At 40.8% G+C, this 16089-nt stretch overlaps 1 protein-coding gene across 8 annotated transcripts in view; it reads right to left on the reverse strand.

Annotated features, from left to right (window-relative positions):
• The window catches only part of cacna2d3a (calcium channel, voltage-dependent, alpha 2/delta subunit 3a), an 892602-nt gene that overhangs the window by 232496 nt on the left and 644017 nt on the right, over window positions 1-16089 (reverse strand). The gene's annotated exons all lie outside the window — the stretch shown is intronic.

Genomic DNA, 16089 nt, shown 5'->3' on the forward strand with positions numbered 1-16089 from the left:
TTAACCAAGAAAAATTGCAAAAACGAGGATCACTTCACTGGAGTTTTAAAGACTTGATAACCATTTGGAAAGTTGTTTTAAAGATGGTAGACTCAGGTTTCCGTCAACCTACGTGAAGAGGCAACCATTCACCATCAGAGTAGGTAGAACTAATGATAAACAATGCACTTCAGCTGAAATGAATAAAGTAACAAGAATAAAGGCCTCAAGTTTGAGTTCAATTGTGCTCCAATCTGGTGACTTGGAAATGTCAAAAACCAATTAAGGTTTCAATGGGAATTGAAAATGTCACCTATACCTAGTTGCAGTGAAAAGTTTGTCTTGTGTACTCTGCATACAGATGAATTTATTACCAAATGTGTGGAGTCAGTGCAAGGAAAAATAATAACAGAAAGCAGAATAAAATGTAACAACTACAGAGAAAATGCAGTGCAGGTAGGCAATAAGGTACAAGATCATATGAGGTAGATTGTGAGGTCAAGAGTCCATCTTATCATAGAAGGGAACCATTCAATAGTCTTACAACAGTCGGGTAGAAGCTCTCCCTGAGCCCTTAGGTATGTGCTTTCAGGCTTTTGTATTTTGTGCCCAGTCTGGGAGGGTGGGTGGAAGAAGTCAGAATACTTGGGAAAGGTGGGGTCTTTGATTACACTGGCTACTTTCTGAGGCAGTGAGCAGTATCGGCAAAGTCCATGGAGGGGAGGTTAGATTCTACAATGTGCTGAGTTGTGTCTAGATCTCTACAGTTTCGTGCAGTTACAGGCACAGCAAATCCCATTCCAAGCTGTGATGCATCCAAACATGATGCATCAATAAAAATTGGTGAGGGTTGACATGCACGTGTCAAATTTCTTTAGCCTTCTGAGGAAGTAGAGGCATTGGTGAGCTTTCTTGATAAGCTGTGGTGTTCCGTATGGCTGGAAAGGGACAAGCTATTGGTGACGTTCAGTCCTAGGAACTTGAAACTCTCAGCCTCATTGATTAAGACAGGAGCGTCTGCATACCACGCCTCCCCCCCCCCCACTTCCTGAAGTCAATGGCCAACTCTTACATTTTCTGACATAGAGAGAAAGGTTGTTGTTATGATGCCATGTTACTAAGCTTTCCATCACTTTCCCGTACCTCCGCTGATTGCTGGTGTTATCTGGAAAATTGGATTTAAAGCAGAAACTGGCCATGCTGTCACGAGTGTAACCATGAGGATGCGACCATGTGGAGCATTGCTGTTGAGAGCAATCCTGGCAGAAGTGTTCCTGCCTAGCTTTACTGACAGTGGTTTGTTGATCAGGAAGCTGAGGATCCAGTTGCAGAGAGAGGCATTGATTCCCAGGTCTCAGCGTTTGGTGCTATGTTTGCTTGGAATTATAATCTTGAAGGAATAAGCCCCCTTCCATACTTGGGCATAACCACTATGCATCTTCTGAGAATCCTAGACTTGGTGACAGAAAGAGTGAAGTACTTGAGGAATTCAGTGCACATTCCCCCACCCCTCCATTAACACTTATATGTGATGAGTCAATAGCAAACACTTGCATCTAGCTTTTTGGAGTTAGTTGCAGAAACTAAACTGCCAATGGTTCTCTGTTAATCCTCAACCTCATGTTGAATACGCAACAGTATCTCTCCAGTTTGCTCCTATGCAATGAATATCCAATTGTTTGATTTAAATATTCATGTACTTTCCACAGAGTTCTCATGACTGATGAAACGTTTCTCACCTGAAACATTGTCTCTTTCTCTTTCCACTGATCTAGTGTCCTGAGTGTTTCAGCATTTTCTTTTTCTGTTTCAGATTTTCTGCATCTGCAGTTTATGGGATCCTCTATTACAAGGATCAGGAGCAAATTCTCATAACATATATTCTGCACTGACTAGCTCCCACTGCACTATTCCTGAATTGTAAACCCAAATGGTACGGGTTCATGTTGATGCACCCAGAAATGCATCTGCACCTCCTAACATCCTAAAATTGTCTCTACCCCTTCACTTATTTCACAGTCTTTTCTCCTTTTCTTTTCATACCGTAAAGTTTGGTGTACCCCAGAGACACTTGATTGCCTCTCTTACACTCATTTTGTCATTTCCTCAATTGTCCACATGACTACTGCCAACCATATTAGAAACTCAAAGAACTGAATGAGCCAAAACTTCCTCTGACATATTTATTTAAAACAAATGAAATCCAACAATGTTTGCGGAGCATTTTCCTGCAGAAGGCTATGTGAGGGTCTTTTTACTCTCCTCCATTGTTCAACTTTGTGCCTTAATTTTGAATAGTTCCATTTTTTTCCAGTCTGATTTCAGCTGGTATATATTCAGCTTTTTCCATTGTTACATCTCCATCTTGGATGACTTTGTTAATCCACCTGTTCTTCAAGTGCCTGTGGCTCCTGACAGCATAATTCAGAGTAACAGTCAATTTCCAATTTTCACAATGTCCTTACCAGCCTTCCACACCTCTCTAGACCAGCCTGTTGCTCAAACTTGGCGCCATAGAGTCATAGAGTACTACAGCACAAAAGGAGGCCTTACAACCTATCGAATCTATGCCAAACTGATCTTCTGCCTCATCCCGTCTACTTGCACCAGGGCCATACACTCATACCCCTCCCATCCATGTACTTATTTAACTTCTTTTAAATATTACAGTTGGACCCACATTTGTTACACCACATCTCCATTTCTGCTGGCATCTCACTTCACACTTGAACCACTCTCTGAGTGAAGAGGCTTCCCCTCAGATTCCCTTAAATATTTTACCTTTCATCCTAAACCTATAAGCTATAGTTCTAGTCTCATCAAATCTAAAGGGGAAAAGACCATAAGACGCTAAGACACGAATGCAGAATTATGACATTTGGCCCATCGAGTCTCTTCCACCATTTCATCATGGCTGATCCAACTTTCCTCTCCGCCCCAGTATCCTGACTTCTTCCTGTATCCCTTCATGCCCTGACTAATCAAGAAACTATCAGCCTCTACCTTAAATCTATATAAAGACTTGTCCTCCACAGGTGCTTGTGGCAAAGAGGTCATGATCTGAATCAGTGGGTCTACAACAGCCAATTTCAGCCAAGGTTGGTGTCAAACAGAACATTTTTCCATCTTTCTCACAACCACACAGCACCTTACTACCATCAAAGTTCCAGCAGTAATAGAATTAATCTTCAGAACAAATGGGAAACTCTTTCAACTTGTGCAACTGCACTCCAGAACAAAGCACTGAAAACCTGAATCTCCTTAGTTGACATACAGTTTGCCGATAAGATGTATAATGTTTCTGTACACACATTCAAAGACTGAGCACCAAACCATATGAATATACAAGAGGCTGGTCCTTTTATCTATCATCCACAAGACAATAGACTTTTCCCAATTGCCTATACTATGACAAACTGTCAATAAAGGTACATTTGGAAACATGGTTCATTTCTCATATGTTCGAAGGAACCTCCCAGCGAAAGTTGATGCAGCTTACTATTAACATCGAGGCAACTCAGAATCTTAGGCCCATGGAGGACTAGGTGATCTAGCTCAAAACTTATGACATATTATAGTGGGCTTTCAAATTGGGGGCTGTAACCAATGTGTGGATGTGGGATGTTTAAGGAAAATAGGACGCCCAAACCAATTTTATCCAAGGCTCAACCATGCACAGCAGACAGAGAGAAACTGCCTGCTGTCTAAAACACCAGCTGTTGTTACAACAGATAGGTGTTTAAATGAACACTTCTTCACCTTGTGATTTCAAAACTAATCACTGCTTGTAAGGATCAACACATCCAATGAAAGTAGTCTGAAGGCTAATAATAAAGGCTCAGGTGAGCATATAACTACAGTTACAGATAGCTAGTTACTATTATGTCACATGGGTGAACCTTCTGGTTAAGGAAGCTCACCTGAAAAAAAAAGTCTGATGACTTCTGATTTTGCTTTCCTATATGTTTTTGAGGTCTGGAGTATCTAGAGCAGGCACTTAAAGGCACTAGAAATATATTCCCAACACTGTCTTTGAAAAAAAAAATTCTTCAAAGTTATTGGAAATTTGTTTCCAAAACAAAATTGTTTCCAAATGTCTTGACCTAAATCTTCATTGTCAGTTTGTCATAGTGTAGACAACTGGGAAAAGACCATTGTTTTGTGGAATGATAGATAGAAGAACTATCCTCTTGTATATTCATGAATGGTTGAATGATAATTAAACTTGAACTTGAACAGTTTCATCTTCCAGGCCAACATCCCCATCACTGAGGTAGCTCCTCCGCTCAGTCAGCTCTGTTCAGAGGCTGCACATTCCCCAAACCGGATTCACAAACCAGTTGCACTGTTCTGAGATCTGTCATGTGGATAGAAGCAAAGAATCAAGGGTGTGTGAAGAATGCAACATTCCCCCTGCTACGGGCCTATTCCTGTTCATGGTGGTAGGAGCTGCTCAGATGGTTGTGTGAACCTTGCATCCATGTATTAGGAGCTTACAGAGACTTTGCATAAATAGGAGAAGGAGTGCTTCAGCTCATAAACTAGCCTGCCATATCCCTCATCAAGTCCCACAGCTTGAAGACACTTCCCACATTGTTTTAATTGATCAGCTCAAGGCACACAGAAGAAGAATGGAAGCAAATCATCCTGGATCCCAAAGATCTGCCTAAGAACAAAAAGGAGGATGTAGCTCGAAACTGGGTGATCTTGGCCAGTCTTGCAAAGGCAGGCACTCAATACTGCTACACTACTTTCAAATCAAATGTGAAGGAAATTCGGGGAATTACAACAGGTTGCTCAAAGCCCTGATAAAAGGCCCTGGGCCGAAATGTTGACTGTTCATTCTCCTTCATAGATGCTGCCTGACCTGCTGAGTTCCTCTAGGTGCTTGTTACTCTAGGTTGCACGAAGTTTCCCTTTTCCTCTGAGTCCTTTGTATCTCTCAAATGCTAACCTTCTAATAATTATGTCATATCAAGAGGCAACCATTATCTGGAAGTACACATTGTTTGATCTGATTCTAGGGTTTTCACCCTTGTATGTATGTCCCATGGATGGCCTTGTCCACTCTTGTTCAAGTCATGAACCTGGACAGGTCCTCATGATGTTTGAGAGGCCTGATTTGGCATTAATTAAGGGGGTACATTTTCGTTTGAACTGACACAGCATTTTCTGTTTTCAGTTGAAACAAACCTGTGTAAGGAGATCCCTTGCTGTGAACCCTGTCAGTGGGAATCCATCCCCAGTAGCTCCCATTTTAGTAACGTACACAATCAGTTTTTCTCCTTTTTTCTTCCACCAAATCTCAACCTCCAACCCCTACGTTCAGAAACCTCACCAAACTTCCTAGTCTGCTATTCATGGTCCAATCATTCCCCTCCCCCCCACCACACTTCCTTTTCAAACCCACTCATCTCCCCTGTGATCCTGTCCTCGCACATCCCTAACCAGTCCTCTGGGCCAACATCCCTACTAAACACATAAAATAGTGGAGGAACTTAGGTCAGGCAGCATCTATGGAGGGGAATAAACCAAGAACATTTTGGGCCGAGACCTTGATCAGGACCTCAACAACCCTCCTTCAGTATCCGTGAACTATGAATTTTGCATCAGTAAGCCCTTAAATAAAATCTTTGTTGCTTCATTGTGCATGTACACTTGAATGCAATTGAATCAGTCCATTCACTTTGTAGGCATTAATTTATTTAGGTAAATAAATAAATCATATAGAGCCACAAGGTGGCACTCTATCCCCATTAATGACCACACAAGGCTAATTGTGTACAGATCAATTTTTTTTCTCTATAAAAATATCATCGTTTATTAATCTTTTATTGTAATTGCTATCTCCTTCTTCGTATCACAGTGCCCACCAACTTAAAATCTTCTCAGGTAAACATTGGTTATTTGTTAGATTCAGTTAATGTATAGTTTTTCATAAATTATATCGTACTTCTTTATTTTCCTGAAAATGCCTACAAGAAAATGAATCTCAAGATAGCATATGGTAACATAACCATACTTTGATATCAAATTTACTTTGACGTTGACTTTGAAACATTCAACTCCACTCATTTCAACCTAGATAGATAAATTGCTGTTTTCACACCCGGTTTAAAGGTTTTAAATATGCCATCACATGCGCTCCAATTATCTAGGATATTAATTTATTATGAAATGATCATATCCTCCTTTCCAACCCATGCTTCTGTAACTCCTTTTGCGAGATTTTATGAATAAATTTACATTTTTCTGAAAACAAAGTAGAATTTTGTACGACCTGTACAAAAGGGACAGGTTGCAACTGACTGCAAGTGGGGACCAATATCCTTGTGGTCAGGTTTGCTAGACCTATTCGGGAGGGTTTAAACTAATTTGGCAGGGAGATGGGAACTAGAGTGATAGGACGAGGGTGGGTCAGCTGGTTTACAAACAGTGTGTAGTGAGTCTGCTAGCAAAGACAGGCTGATGATGGAGCAAAATTGCAGTCAACGGGAAGAGCTCCTGTGTAAAAGGAGGACAAAATCGAAATGGGTGATGAATGCAGGACTGAAGGTGTTATATTTTAATACAAATAAGGTAGATGAAATGGTAGCACAGTTACAAATTGGCACGTATGATGTATGATATTGTGGGCATCACTGAGTCATGGCTGAAGGAAGATTATTGCTGGGAGCTTAATGTCCAAGGACACACATTGTATCGAAAGGACAGGCAGGTAGGCAGAGGGGGGCGGGGTGGCTCTATTGGTAAAAAATGAATTCAAATCATCAGAAAGAAGTGGCATAGGATCAGAAGGTGTAGAATCATTGTGAGTCGAGCTAAGAAATTGCAAAGGTAAAAGGATCTCCAAACGGTAGCAAAGATGTGATTTACAAATTACAACGTGAGACAGAAAATGCATGTCAAAAGGGCAACGTTATGATAGTTATGCAGGATTTCAATATGCGAGTAGATTGGGCTGGTGCAGGATCCCAAGAGATGGAATTTGTAGAATATCTATGAGAGGCTTTTTAGAGCAGCTCATGGTAGAGCCCACTAGGGGATCAGCTATTCTGGATTGGGTGTAGTGCAACAAACTGGAATTGATTACAGAACTTAAGGTAAAGGAACCTTAAGGAGACAGTGATCTGAATACGATAGAATTCACCCTGAAATTTGAGAAGGAGAAGCTAAAGTCAGATATATCAGTGTTACTGTGAAGTAGAGGGAATTACAGAGGCATGAGGGAGGAGCTGGCCAAAGCTAATTGCAAGAGAACACTAGCAGGAATGATGGCAGAATAACAATGGCTGAAATTTTTGGGAGTAATTCGGAAGTTGGAGGATAGATACATCCCAAAGAAGAAGAAGTATTCTAAAAGCAGGGTGACACAATGGTGGTTGACAGGAGAAGTCAAAGCCAACATAACAGCCAAAAAGAGTGCATACAATAGAGCAAAAATTCGTGGGAAGTTAGAGGGTTGGGAAACAATTAAAAACCAATAGAAGGCAACCAAAAAAGTCATGAAGAAGGAAAAGATGGAATACAAAGATAAGCTGGCCAATAATATTAAAGAGAATCTCAAAAGAATTTTCAGATGTATAAAGAGTAAAAGAGAGGCGAGAGTGGATATCGGACTGCTGGAAAAGGATGCTGGAGAGATTATAATGGGGGCCAAGGAAATGGCGGATAAGCTAAATAAGTATTTTGCATCCGTTTTCACTATGGAGACACTAGCAGTATGCTGGAGGTTCAAAAGTGTCGGGGGCAGGAGTAAGTGAGGTTGCCATTACTAGGGAGGAGATGCATGAGAAACTGAAAGGTCTGAAGGTAAATAAGTCACCTGGACCAGATGGTCTACACACCAGGGTTCTGAAGGAGATGGCTGAAAAGATTATGGAGGTATTAGTAATCATCTTTCAAGAATCAATGGATTCTGGCATAGTTCTGAAGGATTGCAAAATTGCAATGTCACTCCACTCTTCAAGAAGGGAGAGAAGGAGAAGAAAGGAAGTTATAGGCCAGTTAGTCTGACCTCAGTGTATGGGAAGAAGTGGATTTTATTGTTTAGGATGTAGTTTTGGGGTACTTGGAGGCACATGATAAAATAATCTTAAGTCAGCATGGTTTCCTTAAGGGAAAATTTTGCCTGATGAATCTGTTAGAAATTGTTGAAAAACTAACTGCGGGATAGACAAAGGGGAATCAGTTGATGTTGCACACTTGGATTTTCAGAAGGTCTTTGGCAAGGTGCCACACTTGAGGCTGCTTAACAAGTTAAGAGCCTGTGGTATCACAGTAAATATACTAGCATGGATTGAGCATTGGTTGATTGGCAGCAGACAAAGATTGGGAATAAAGGGAGCTTTTTCTGGTTGGCTGCCAGTAACTAGTAGTGTTCCACAGGGGTCTGTGTCTTTAAGCCTTATATGTCAATGATTTGGATTAAGGAATTGAAGAATTTGTGGACAATCCAAAGATATCTGGAGGGGCATGTAATGTTGAGGAATCAGAGCAGCTAAGAAAAGAATTAGACAACTTAGGAGAATGGACAAAGAAGTGGAAGATGGAATACAGTATTGGAAAACGCATGGCCACGCACTTTGGTGGAAGAAATAAAAGCGTAGACTATTTTCTAAATGGACAGAAAATTCAAAATCTGAGGTGCAAAGGGACTTGGGAGTCCTTGTCAAAGGTCAAAGGTTCAAAGGTTCATTTTATTACTAAAGTATGTATGCAGAGTACAACTCTGAAGTGTGTCTCTTCTTCAGATAGCCATTGAATACAGAAAAACGATTGGCTATCTGGAAGATGTCACCCGAGGAATCATTGTTCTGTGGTCCCAGCTTGAATGGAAGATTCCTAAAGGTTAATTTGCAGCTTGAGTCAGTGGTGAGGAAGGCAAATACAATGTTAATATTTATTTCAAGAGGATTAGAATATAAAAGCTAAGATATAATGTTAAGGCTTTATAAGACACTGACGAGGACTCATTTGGAGTACTATGAGCAGTTTTGGGCCCTTTATCTAAGAAAGGGTGTGCTTGCATTGGAGAGGTTTCAAAGGAAATTCATGAAAATGATTCTGGGATTGTAGGGTTTGTAACATGCAGTGTTTGATGGCTCAGGGCATGTACTCACTGCAATTCCAAAGAATGAGAGGGGATCTCATTGAAACATATCGAATGTTGAAAGGCCTTGATAGAGTGAATGTGGAGAGAATGTTCCCTATGGTGGGAGAGTCTAGGACCAGAGGACACAGCCTCAGAATAGAAGGATGTCTATTTAGAATAGAAGTGAAGAGGAATTTCTTTCGCTAGAGAAGGGTGAATCTGTTGAATTTGTTGCCACAGGTGGCTATATAGTCCACGTCATTGGGTATAGTTAAAGCAGAGGTTGACAGATTATTGATTAAGGGATACAGGGAGAAGGTAGGAGATTGAGGCTAAGAGGGAAATGGATCAGCTGTGATGAAATAACAGAGCAGACTCGATGAGCCAAATAGCCTAATATCTTCTGGTCTTATGCAGTTATGGAATCGCATATTGGAATGTAAGACTGCGCAGTGCGATATCTGAATAGCTTTGTAATTCTCCTTCATAAGCCCTGTCAGAGGGAGCATCACCACTCTTAAACTGCAGTCACTCTGTCTGAGGTTTGAAAGTGACAGCCATGATATGTGTCTTTAGAAGAGAATGTACCCTGCACTGGTCCCAGGTAAATTAAAGGCAGCGGGCAGTTTCTAACCCCAGCCAGGAATTGGATACAGCATCAACATTTCCTGGATGAAGACAAGATAGTCACAATGGACAGAAACCAGAAAACTCTGGATTTCTCACACTCCAGCATGAACCTCTGAGCCTCACTCCTGAGGTAGTGCGGCCTCAGAGCCCTAATCACGAAGGATAGTGTTAAAGCTGTTGCATTCTGCCTCTTAGCTCGAAAGTGACAACAACCTCCCAAAACTGAAGAAGCTGCTTAAACTTTCCCTGCTTCACACTCAGACTTCAAAACATCCCGGCCAAATGGGCAGGGCGGTTTCAGAAAGAGAAGAACTTGCTCTGATGTACAATCACCACTGAAGCAAGGCTTCAGAGAAAGACGATAACTGGAATTGTAATCCTGGATGTGGTGGGCAGCACAGTTGCATAGTGGTTGGCGTAATGCTTTACGGTGCCAGCTGTATGATCAGGGCTTAATTCCTGCTGATGTGTGTAAGGAGTTTGTACGTTCTTGTCGTGACCACGTAGGTTTCCTCCCACATTCCAAAGATGTATGGGTTATGGTTAGTAAGTTGTGGGCATGCTATGTAGGTGCTGGAAGTGTGGCAACACTTGTGGGCCATCCCCATCAAATCTTCAGCTTGAGTTGGTCTTTAACACAAATAATGTATTTCATTGTATGTTTCAATATTTTGATGTACATGTGACAAGTAAAGCTAATCTTTAGACTTACTACAGTCTGGTCTGAAAGTCTACTGCTGCAGCTGTCAAGAATCAGCCAGTGTTACACATCTCTCAGGATTTTCAGTGCTTCACTGAGAAAGATGTACACTCTGCAGCTACCCGGGCAAACTGACCATTTTTTGAAGCACCGTGCGCTGATTGAGATCATATTTGGGGATCTGTTGCCCCTGGTCTGGTACAGATAAGGTTGTAATATCAATGTGACATGTAGTATGCAGCAATGACATAAGATCTCCTTCTACGGAAGGCAGCTTACCTGAGTCTCACACTAATATCTTCATGTCATCATTGGAAGCTGTTTCATGTATTGATCTTATCTAACTAAAGCTATCAAAAGATAAAAACAAATGCGGATCTGATTTGGAAACTTGTGCAGTGTCTACGACTGCAACACCTGCCCTTCGAGTTTCTTCTGCAGAATTCTGCTTGAACTCAGGGTCCAGCAGGCACCACACAAAGATCATAAGCATAACGTTTGCAAAAGAAAGCTTTTTTTAAAAAATAGTTGAGTATTTATGCCAATGATGTCAGGCTGAAAGTTGTGACTCTCTTTTGAAATGATAGTGTGCTCTCAATAGTGGTGTTGAAACATAAGAAAAACTATGTTCTTTTGGTCATATATAATAAATTTAATTAATTTTTCTCATATGACTAAATATAAATATTATTACCATGCACAGATAACTTGCATCTACTCCAGCTCAGTAATTGTCAGGTGGTTTAAAAGGACACTAAGGAAACTGTGGACTTTTCCACAGATGTGGCAGTAAGTGGCTACTGGAGTAGGTGGGTGGGTGGGTGGTTGTGAAGTGCTGCGCTCTAATCACCACTTACAAAGGGTCGTTGTGTATTGCTGATGCATGGCTTCAAGGTTTTCAATGTTATCCTGAAAGCGCTTTCAGCACTTTGAGTGTTTGTGGACTTTTGCTGTGCAATTCCAGGATTACATGAGATTTTCATATTTAGTATTTTGACTGGGTTGCCTTGGATACCTTTAGCCAAATGGTCTTCTTCTGTGCCATAAATAATTGTGATTTTCTGTGAATTCTACACCATGTGTTCTGCTAGTATTTTAATTATAATTCTTAAATATATTATTTGCTATTGATTTTGGTCCTTAATGTAGTTGTTGATTATTATATTAAGTACTTTTAATCCCATATAATAAAACATCAGCCTCAAACAGTTGAAGTCTTAAATTCCTTCTGTTACTTATTGCAAGGATGCCATGGCAGCAGAGTATCAGATTAGATCATTGACAAAGACTGAGGAGCAATGTATAGAATGTTCTGGGATAATGAAAATTATGGTTTGGTATTTTATTAGTGTTTTTGACCTTCAACCTTTGATCCTCAACAAAGCTAATAGGGTCTTGTCATGCTGTTTATCAGAGGACAGGTATGATTAGTTTTGTTATTAGCAGATAAAGTTGGATGCTATCAAATCCTTGCCTGAAGTTGATAGATGTTAAAGGAAATTTCCTGGGATCATGACGGTTTTCAGTTAGCCTTGTAAAGACAAGGTCAAGTTTATTTTCATATGCATGAGTATATGTATGCACTGCAATGAGAAACTTGGTCGTATTAGCATCACAGGCACATAACATCAGATAAAGCAGCATTCACGAGAAAAAGAAACAAAAATTAAACAAAATTATATACGTATAATTAGAACAATTAGAACAAAATAATCAATGTTAGTACAAAGTGAACTTTGAATTTTAGTGCAATTGCAATTTATAACCAGTTATACTGGAAGAGAGTGGTTATGCTTACTTTTGCTTCCTTCAAAAAAGTTTTCAATCTCATACAGAGCGTTCTCTCATCAATCCAAACCTGAAAGGAAACGTTATTGAGCTGTATTGCAGTGTGAGAGATCTGGACAGAGTGACCAGATATGGAATTCTGTCAGTAAGAACACTGGAACTTAAGTGTATAGATTTGAGTTATTATATTGTTTAAGGCTGAGAGGTGAGTTAAGCAAATTCTCTTTCCCTCACTGAGAGAGTGGGGTTTGCTTATGGTGATGGTCTGGAATTGATCAGTGGAAAAGAGGTGAAAGTACTAACTATAGCCACATTAATCAGAATCAGAGTGATCACGCGAATTGCCACCATGCACACAATTTTTGGCCAAAAGCTTGGAATTGGAATTAACTCTAAAATCTACTTCGGTTTTCTTAAACATAATGGGATGAATAAACGTGCTGTGATTTTCCCTGACTCTGTGAATGATAAGGAAGAAATGTTCTTTAGGGCATATTTGGAAACAAACTTTCCTTTAAAGCAGGCATTGTGTGCAAGTAAATAGAGACCTAACTTCAATGGGGCTATACAGGAGTTTCAGTTTCTGAATGGATGACATAGGCAACGGGAGAGACCAATATCTGATTTAGAAACATAGAAAACCTACAGCACAATACAGGCCCTTTGGCCCACAAAGCTGTGACAAGCATGTTCTTACCTTAGAAATTACCTAGGGTTACCCATAGCCCTCTATTTCTCTGAGCTCCATGTACCTGTCTAGGAGTCTCTTAAAAGACCCTATCGTATCCACCTCCACCACTGTCGCCGGAAGCCCACTCCATGCATTCACCACTCTCTGTGTAAAAAACTTACTCCTGACATCTCCTCTTTACCTATTTTCAAGCACCTTAAAACTATGCCCTCTCATGCTAGCCATTTCAGTCCTGGGAAAAAGCCTCGACTATCCACATGATCAATGCTTCTCATCATCTTACACACCTCTATCAGATCACCTCTCATCCTCCGTCACTCCAAGGGAAAAAGGCCAAGTTCACTCAATCTATTCTCATAAGGCATTCTCCCCAATCCAGGCAACATCCTTGCAATTCTCCTCTGCACCCTTTATATGGTTTCCACATCCTTCCTATAGTGAGGTGACCAGAACTGAGCACAGTACTCCAAGTGGGGTCTATCAGGGTCCTATATAGCTGCAACGTTACCTCTCGGCTCCTAAACTCAATCCCACAATTGATGAAGGCCAATGCACCATATGCTTTCTTAATCACAGAGCCAACCTGCGGAGCAGCTTTGAGCATCCTATGGACTCGGACACCAAAATCCCTCTGATACTCCACACTGTCAAGAGTCTTTCCATTAATACAACATTCTCCCATCATATTTGACCTACCAAAATGAACCACCTTACTCTTATCTGGGTTGAAGTCCATCTGCCACTTCTCAGCCCAGTTTTGCATCCTATCAATGTCCCGCTGTAATCTCTAACAGCCCTCCACACTATCCACAACACCTCCAACCTTTGTGAAATCTGCAAATTTACTAGCCCATCCCTCCACTTCTCATCCAGGTCATTTACAATAATCACGAAGAGTAGGGGTCCCAGAACAGATCCGTGAGGCACACCGCTCGTCACCGACCTCCTTGCAAAATATGACCTGCCTACAACCTCTCTTTGCCTTCTGTGGGCATGCCAGTTCTGGATCCACAAAGCAGTGTCCCCTCGGATCCCATGCCTCTTTACTTTCTCAATAAGCCTTGCGTGGGGTACCTTATCAAATACCTTGCTGAAATCCATATACAATACATTTACTGCTCTACCTTCATCAATGTGTTTAGTCACATCCTCAAAAAATTCAATCAGGCTCGTAAGCCACAACCTGCCTTTGACAAAGCCATGCGGACTCTTCCTAATCATATGATGTCTCTCCAAATGTTCATAAATCCTGCCTCTCAGGATCTTCTCCATCAACTTACCAACCACTGAAGTAAGACTCACCGATCTACAAACGTTTGTATAATTTCTTGGGCTATCTCTGCTCCCTTTCATGAATAATGGAACAACATCTTCAACCCTCCAATCCTCCGGAACCTCTCCTGTCCCCATTGATGATGCAACGATCATCACCAGAGGCTCAGCAACCTCCTCCCTCACCTCCCACAGTAGCCTGGGTACATCTTGTCCGGTCCCGGCGACTTATCCACCTTGACACTTTCCAAAAGCTCCAGAACATTCTCTTTCTTAATACCTACATGCTCAAGCTTTTCAGTCTGCTGTAAGTCATCCCCACAATTGCCAAGGTCCTTTTCTGTAGTGAATACTGAAGCAAAGTATTCATTAGGTACCTCTGCTATCTCCTCCGGTTCCATACACACTTTTCTACCGTCACACTTGATTGGTCCTATTCTCTCACGTCTTCTCCTCTTGCTCTTCACATACTTGTAGAATGCCTTGGGGTTTTCCTTAATCCTGTCAACCAAGGCCTTCTCATGGCCCCTTCTGGCTCTCCTAATTTCTTTCGTAAACTCCTTCCTCTAGCCTCTATCATTACCTAGTTTTTTGAACCTTATGAAAGGCTCTTCTTTTCTTCTTGACTGGATTTACAACAGCCTTTGTACGCCACGGTTCCCGTACCCTACCATCCTTTCCCTGTCTTATTGGAATGCACCTATGCAGAACTCCACACAAATATCCTGTGAACATTTGCCACATTTATTCTGTACATCCTGAGTTCCCAATTTATGCTTCCAAGTCCCTGCCTGATAGCCTCATATTTCCCCTATACTCCAATTAAATGCTTTCCTAACTTGTCTGTTCCTATCCCTCTCCAATGCTACGGTAAAGGAGATAGAATTGTGATCATATAGCAACCCATCCCAGGTGGAAAGAAACAGCACTGGCAGCAAATGGCAACTCTCCAACAATGAAATAATTCTATTCCTACAAGCTGCATATAACAACCTTTAAAGGTCAGCAAAGAGATTGATTTTCAATAAGGATTAGTCAGAGATTTCTTATGAATTGTTCAATAGCTGTGAAATAAACAAGTTTGCACCTGATAGTAATAACCATTTGGCTCTTATTTACAAAGAAACGGAATGTAATTTGCTGAACAGTAAACCATAGAAAGGACATAAAGGAGAATCTCCAGTTAATCGATCAGAAGGAACAGACAGGAACTGAAACTGAGGCCACAGGACAGGGAGACACGAGAGGTTCTAGACCCAGAAATGGTCCATACTAATGTGCAGATATCCCAGAATTTCAGGTTTCTGATAAAACACATCTTTATGCCATGGACCACTACCACTAACCGAAGGGTCAGAGGACCCAGGGTTGGGAATCACTGTAAGTAGATTCCCATGTAAGCAGAATAGAATGCGAGGAACACATCCAATCCTTTCTGTAGCTTCCTGCCTTCTTTTTGTAGGTACTGGGAATGGTGAATCTGAAGCAGAGAGAAGACTTTTGTTCAAAACCAATCATCATAATCCTAAGAGTTCACATAATTGTTTCTGGTAGCACTCTAGATCCAACTATTCAATTATGTTTCATCAAAGACCTTCCCCTATTATAAGATGATAAATAAGGCTGCTTTTCTGTCACTTATGTGATGTTAATTTCATTAGTTATTTTTGTTGCTTAATATTTAATATAATTTTCATATACAGTATTTGATCACAGTCATTTTCATTAAATTGAATATGCTTGATTTGTATATGGGCTTACTTTTAGAGCTTAGTCTTAAAAATCTCAGATGAAAGAAATAGAGGTAACATTGCGCCATTTAAAATATTCCAAAAAGGCAATGTTATCTGGAATGTATTAAATGGACTGGTACAGGTAGACTGAGTTTCTGACAACACTGTAAGTAAATGGAGTACAGCAGGAACTCTATTGTAA

This window comes from Mobula hypostoma, chromosome 15 (genome assembly GCF_963921235.1).
Source record: "Mobula hypostoma chromosome 15, sMobHyp1.1, whole genome shotgun sequence".
In the NCBI taxonomy this organism is placed as follows: domain Eukaryota; kingdom Metazoa; phylum Chordata; class Chondrichthyes; order Myliobatiformes; family Myliobatidae; genus Mobula; species Mobula hypostoma.